At 37.6% G+C, this 7,214-nt stretch overlaps 1 long non-coding RNA gene across 1 annotated transcript; it reads left to right on the forward strand.

The window, feature by feature from the left end:
- The first annotated feature begins 735 nt into the window (after positions 1-735).
- LOC127384292 (uncharacterized) lies at positions 736-6,480 on the forward strand. Its single transcript, XR_007889404.1, has 3 exons — positions 736-988; positions 2,029-2,166; positions 6,238-6,480. It is a non-coding gene; the product is annotated as an uncharacterized LOC127384292 (long non-coding RNA).
- The last annotated feature ends 734 nt before the right edge of the window (positions 6,481-7,214 follow it).

The following is a 7,214-nucleotide window of genomic DNA, read 5'->3' on the forward strand; positions in this document are numbered from 1 at the left end:
TCTTCCTTCTTTAAGGAATAATAATTTGCTTCATTTGCAGCAGCATCTTTTATTGATACCCACTTGTAGATTTATTGTGCTGTGTCTAACCTTCCTGCTAAAATTGTACTGGGAAGAGGGAATGAATTCTCCCCTGAATCTCGTGCTTCTGTACTTTTGGTATCTCCTTCAATGTGCAACATAATTCATTAAAAACTTTTTGCAAAACAATTGAGAAGAAGATCAAACCCCATTTTTCTCAGAGAGCTCTTGCTCACTAACTTATGGTTCTCATTGCAATTATGTTACTTTTCCATATGGGACATATCCCCTCTGGACTGACATGTCTGTGATGCTCCACAATATGGTCAAAATCAACATAACCTGCTGAACTAATAATGAAGTTTTGACCTATTTCTGTACATTACTCCTGTAAGGAACATTTCTGAGAAGTCTAAGGAGAATCACTTTTTGGAACACGGAAGAACCTTAAACCTTTTCAAAAGTATAGTTAGCTGGTTGAATTCAAAAGCAAACAATGTTTGATTTAATTTTAAATTCATGTCTTTTTCCAAGAAAGTTAAAGTTTAATTATTGCAGGTTATTTTTATTTTATTTTCTATTTTCCAGATGATTCATCTTTCTTCTTGGAATGGTTATGTCTTCAATGGCTCCGTTTTGAGATTTTAGATCCAGAAATATTCTTATCTTGGGTGACAACCATTGCACTTATGGTATCTGCAAAGAACAGTTGTAAAGGAGTGAGTCAAAGGAAGGATACCACAAGCCCTTTCGAACACATGCAGGAGAGCCATGCAAAAGATGGAAAAAAAGAGACTTTGGTTTGATTAAATGCAGGTGCTATGAACATGGAGCAGAAGAAAAGACTTTATTAAGCTCAGGGGTTATTTAAAAGTTTATGAGACTATGAAAAATACCAGCTATTTTCCAATTAAAAGAAAACCACCCCCAACAAAAAAGGATCCTAGAAGATGTGAAAGAGCAAGAGGTAGCAGCACTAAGCAAATCTTGTTTTGCTTTATTTGTTTGCTTAAAGGGGCCTGGGAGTTAGCTCAGCTTTGCTGCTGCAGTAGCCCCAGTCACACTCTAACCAAAATTCAGGGTCCCTCTTGCTTGTGACGCTGCTGCTGCTGCAGAGTGACTCTGTAATCTCTAAGAAGCTTTCTTGTCCCAGTTCATATTCCTGTGATGCTCTGAAGCTGAAAGGCATAATTAATTAATACTCATTGCAACTGTTGTCTGGCTCAAAAATTCCTTGGAGAGTGATCATATAACTTCTATTCTGAGTGGTCTCTAACAGTTTTTGCCACTTTTTAGAATTGTCCCGATATTCTTAAGAAAAAAAATGCACTGAGTTAGCAGCATAGTCTGCTGATAGCAGCATACCTACGAGTCAGTTCTGCTTGCAGGAAGGCAGCTGTCTGGATATTGTCTGGGGCCAAATGCACTGCTTCCCCTGGCATTTGTGCCTGCAGCACAGTTACACTGCTCACTCGCCTCACTGCTGCCTTGGTGCCTGCTGTTGAGTCATGTCAACCTTTCCATGGTGGTCTAGAAAGAGCTTCTAAATTTCCATACTAATTCATCTAGGTCACTATGTTGTCCTCTGCCTGGCCTTCTCAGTACTCCCCTGCCAGAGGACATAGTGTTGCTTGCTCCATTGGCAGCAGAGGCTAATTTTTGAGTTCAAGCTTTGGAGGTTCGTTTTTCTTAAGCTTCAGTCCCTGAATGTTTCCAGTTTGTGTGTTGGTATTGGCAAAAAATCTCCAGCACTACAGAGGGATTGAGACACTATCTAAAAAACATCAATCCCATGACATAATTTAATAACTTTTTGGCCAAATAGAGACTTCTGAGGGTGATAAAAGCACTGGTAACATTGCAGGTGACAACAGTGGTGCCTCCACAACCAATACTTTAATACTCCTTTCTCAGAATGAGAATATGGCAATGTCAGAGCTCAACTGTTTTCTCACTGCTTTTCCACTCAGCAGAGCAAGTTTTGTGAACTCTGCAAGTGTTTTCCAGGCACATCTACAGTGTACAGTGCAGTCTGATGCAAAGAAACTTGAAGAAAAGCTGCTCTGAGCTAATTTCTGGGCCAGAAATCCAAGACAAATCTGGGATCCAGGACCCACCAGGATCAGCTCTTACTGAAATAGAATGGTATGTGTTAAGAATTTAATGACGCTCTACTTTTTGTTACAGCTATTTATGGGAGAAATATATGGACGATTTTTGGTGTCTGGATGAAGTGATGATTGTAAAATTTTCCTTAATGACACTGGATGAAGGATTGCCCCTCTCAAGTTCTGTACTATTCAAATTCATGGAGTTGAATTGCCTTGAAATTGAACATGGAGTGGAAATTGGCCAAAAAGAAACATTAAACAGCAACAAGCCACTCCTACCTCCAAAAGAAAAGAGAGAAAAAATATATATCTTTACATGACTCTTTCACATGAAATGTGGAACTAGCTGCTCATTCTCAGCTGTGACCCACTCTGTCTCTCACCTTGTAGAGTATGATTGCAGTATATACATTCTCTAGGGAATTAACAGTGTTAAATATTGGTGTTAAAATTTTAAACCCATAGTAGCAGCAGTAACGTTGAAGAAAATTTTTGCCAACTTTGAGCAAAAATTGAAGAGCTTCCAAAGAATTTTTCCAAATCATGCTGCAAATCCAAGTCTCCTGGAGTAAACGGCACTTCTTAGTATTCGGAAATTACATCTGGAAATAGTATTTTCTCTGCAGCCTAGAAAATCTAGTCTCTCAGCTCCCCTGGCTCTCCAGCCTCCAGAATTGCTGCTTGAATGGATATATTGTGCAAAATCAGATTGATTTGGCATACAACAGGGTGCTCTCATCTCACCGCACAGAAAGCCAAATGCTTCATTAAATATTTTGCCAGTTCTGCTTTTTAAAAACAGCACTTAACGGCACAGTTACTACAGCCATTACAATCCATCGAAGTGCTGCAATAAATTGCCTGTCACCTGAATGGGAAAGTTTACATAGTAGAACAAAATACAAGGTTTTATATTCCTAGCCATTGAAAAAATATGTCTACATTTACACCGTTTGGATGTTGGATAAAACCTACTAGCATCACAGTATTACAGCCAGGACTGCATTTAGAAAGTAATATTAATAGTCGCTGTCTTTCTCAAAAGGGTGCTTTTAATTTCTGCTTTTAAAGTGAATATTGCTACTTCTGAGCCCAAGGACTTCAGTGAAAATTAGAGGCCCCAGCTCCTTTTTCTACAGCTGTCACAGGCAGTAAACATTTATCTATAGTATCTGTTTAGATATAAGGCCAGAGTCTGATCTCTGCTGGTGCTGATTTTGACCTGTTCTTCTTGCCCCAGTGGTCCTCCTGTGGACCTGCTTTTGCAGAAGCATGGTATGGAAAAGGGCCCAGGACAAAGATAATGAACCGGAATCTATTCTTTACAGACACCAATGTGTACTAATTGCAGACAGATATGTAGGGTGTCCGTATATGAAAAACATTGCATTCTAACATATGTAAAGGATGTAACAAGGCTGAAGCAGAGTTTCTTTCATGGAGAGAGGCAATTTCCATGGCAGGCAGATAACATCTAATTGGAGCTTCACAAGACAGAAAAGCCACGTCTGCCCACAGAGCAAAAATACCACAAGTGAGGGTGAGGTTGTGACAGAGCTCTGTCTTCCAGATGGGTTATGGGTGGAGCACTGGCACTGCAGCTTTCAGGTGGCAAAGGCTGCACTGGGGAGGCAGAGTCTGCAGGCAAGAAAAATGCTCACCTACCTGCTGGCCAAGCAGGCAGCTTTAAAAGCCACCCAGGTTATTACTGTTCTCTGGTGATCTAGAAATGGTTGTGACTCTACCCTCAAATGCAGACAGTGGAAAGGTGTCTTCAGAGCATGGATGCTGCCTCTGAGCGAGATAACTACAGCCTCTGAAATTCTGAAACTGATAAATAAATAAAATTTCACAACTTTCATCAAGAATAAAGGGATTTTTAAAATATGCATATATACATATATTTACAAAGACAACTAAATATCTTCAGAACTTCTGCCATGGAAAATATTTCTTTAGACTCAAATGTTTTAGTAATTTCTAGCAGTTCTCTATGTGACCTGAAGTGTCTGGTAGGACTCAGGAGTGTTTGCCCAAGGTAGTCCTGCTTCATCTTTGCAGTCTTTCAAAGAAAAAATAGGCATGGTACCCTTTAATTTTCATGGACAAGCTTGGTTGAGTCACTGGAGAAACGATCAGTGAGCTATTCATAAACAGGGACTTTTAATGCATTATGCTCTTCATATATATTACGAACTTGTGTGGCCCTCTAATTACCATCTAATCATCAGAACATCAAAGTGTCTTACTTTGTTTACAGTCCTGAAAAACTAGAGTCAGGTTGTCTAAGCTTAACAATGTATCAGGAAGCATCACTTTTGGTTTATATTACAGGACATTTTTTTAATCCCGTGAGGAGATACTTGCTACCTAATCATTGCAATAAAGCTTTTGTGAGACTTTTGGAGAATTATTTTGTACTTGTGCTGCTGAAAATTGATGCTGGGTCCTACTTATATATTTAAATTCAACTCCTTAAATCCTTTAAAGTACAGACATCCTTGTGGGACCTCCCTGTAGGTGCCCCTGTTTATATTGCAGAAGTTTAGATAGTGGTTGCTAAAACCCAGCAGCTAACTTACTAATGAGCTTGTTTTGACAGGACTGCATAGCTCATTGCTTATTAATGCTGGATCATGCAACACTTTCTGGAACTGTAAAAGTGATTCAAGAGACAGTATCAAAAACAAGCTGCAAACATAATTTGGGATTCGCTGGTTTAAAAATCCAGTTTAAGCATTTAAGGAAGGACTGACATTTTCCATATACTGGTATTTTCTTCAGCTCAAAACTTTTAGAGTCTTCAGAAGCCTGGGACAAATTTATCCTGGGGATAACTCTAATGAAGTGAGTGAAGTCACACCAGGGATTCATTTGGCTCATTACTAGTATCTTGCCTTCAACCAGCATGCTCTGCATTTCTCAGTTGACACACTTTGTGCTGAAGACAGAAATGGTCAGTTCAGTTTTCAGGCTCCTCGGTCTTTTCCATGGCAAATTGTTTTGGTTTTGTTTTGTTTTGTTTTTAAAATTAGAGCAGTGGAAGTCTTATGGGCTGAAAAGAGCAAAAAAACAACCAATATCAAAGTTGTAATAAAGAGAATTGCAGTGATTAATGGGCAGATGTTATCCTCAAATAAACAATTCCCTCTTCTGTTGCTAAGTAGTTCAAATTTTGCAGGGTCATACAATCTGTTAATGTATTTAGGGTTTCATGAGGCATTCATGATCCTGTTGACTTGTTCCTATGGAATACTATTTCTGGGAAGAACCCTTTTTCATCTGAAATGTATAAAGACTGATTAATAATGTGACATCAGCAATCTTGGACAGCTTTTCAGAAGTGATCTGTCTGGCCTGAGTATTAATCTGGCATTTTAGTCTCAACACTGCCTACTTGGGGATGACCTCAAGCATGTTTTACAAAATACTTTATTTTAGATTTTTGGTTTGCATAATGAAACCTCCAGAGTAACTACAGTGGCTGTGTTTTAATCTTCTATTCACACAAATACATAGAGAGGAACTATAAAGGGAGACTAGAGAGCATGAAACTTCTTATTAAACCTGTTTGTTGTGTTTGGGTTTTTTTGTTTGTTGTTTTTTTAAATAAAACTAATTATTAAATTGTGATTGAATTATATACATACATATACATGAAGTATATGTGTTTTCACATGTAGATGTGAGTTATTTCACACGAAGACTTACACATCTTAATCCCTGAGTATTTATAGCATTTGTATCTCATTGTTTATATGGCATTATGCTTAAAAATCATGGTGCGTAATGATACTTAGATTAAATCAAATTTTTACTGTAAATCTATAAAAATTATCTTAAGATGAAAGCATCAAGTTATATTTCCAGCTTTTCAAGGACATATGAAGATGCAGATATTACACAAAACCTTGTCAGTCCATACCTGCCAAGAAGACATGAGTCTGGAGCTACATGGCACCATGTCAGATCAAGTCTCTGGGGATCAAGGCTCAAAAAACTACATACCTGAGCAGATAAGTATTATTATAAGGAATTTAAAAATGTATCACTGAGGTTTTTTCCTTTTTTTTTTTTTTTTTTTTTTTTTTTTTTTTTTTTTCAGCCAGTGTTCATTATTAACTGAGAATCACCATCTCACATCTGCTTTGGTGAGCAGAGAGAGGTGCCTAGTTCTTGCTGATGAAGAATGTCACCTCTAGGACATCATTGAAGAGCACAAGCAGGACACTCAGCATCTTCTGGATTTTGACCTCTTCAGTCCAAGAGCTCCAGAAAAATGTTATTTGTGTGAGTCTGATGAACTCTTAGGAGTTACAAGAAACGTATTTCTCTACAAGTCTATGTGTGTGTCTTCATCTCTCTATATATAGGCAGTGGATGAACTTGTCCAACCTCTGTGAGTGAGTTTTCAAGCCAGATATATGGCAATATGGTAAGAAATCAGTGATAGGGCTAAAATCTTGTCTTACATGTATAGAGCTTACAGAGATGTTATTTGAGTTACTTGGATATACTTGAAAGCCAAACTTGGTCTTAAGTTCATCAAAGTTAATAGCACCAGTAGAATAATGTAATTAGAAGATAGCCTTCACATAGCAGGAGCAGTAGGATTTAATAACTTATTATTTTGACTCTGATAAATGTTCTTTGGGTTAGAATAAGCCTTTGTCTTTTCCATACTGAAAGAACCTGCATTGGCTGGCTTTGCTCAGGATATTCAATATAATTTACATTTAAGGACTTGTTTGTTTGTGGTTTTTGTTTATTTAATCCAAGGGACAACTTTTATTTTAAAAATATTTCAGATGTTTTGAGATTTGCTCTGTGTGTGTGTGTATTAAATATAATAATAGTCAATAAGAATAGAGGTGTAACTTAATATTACCTTTTTATTTATTTCTGGTAGGTTTTCTGCTATGCTATGTCCCTATAAACTTTTAACACTCCTTGCTGAAATCAGACACAGGAGAACATGGTAAACTGTCTTTGGCTTTATGATGTCTTTCTATAATAGATAGATATGTTTTGATTTCAGTCCATGTTACTTTCACCGTCATGGAATTTGTCTTTAAAAATTAG

This window comes from Apus apus, chromosome 4 (genome assembly GCF_020740795.1).
Source record: "Apus apus isolate bApuApu2 chromosome 4, bApuApu2.pri.cur, whole genome shotgun sequence".
NCBI lineage: Eukaryota > Metazoa > Chordata > Aves > Apodiformes > Apodidae > Apus > Apus apus.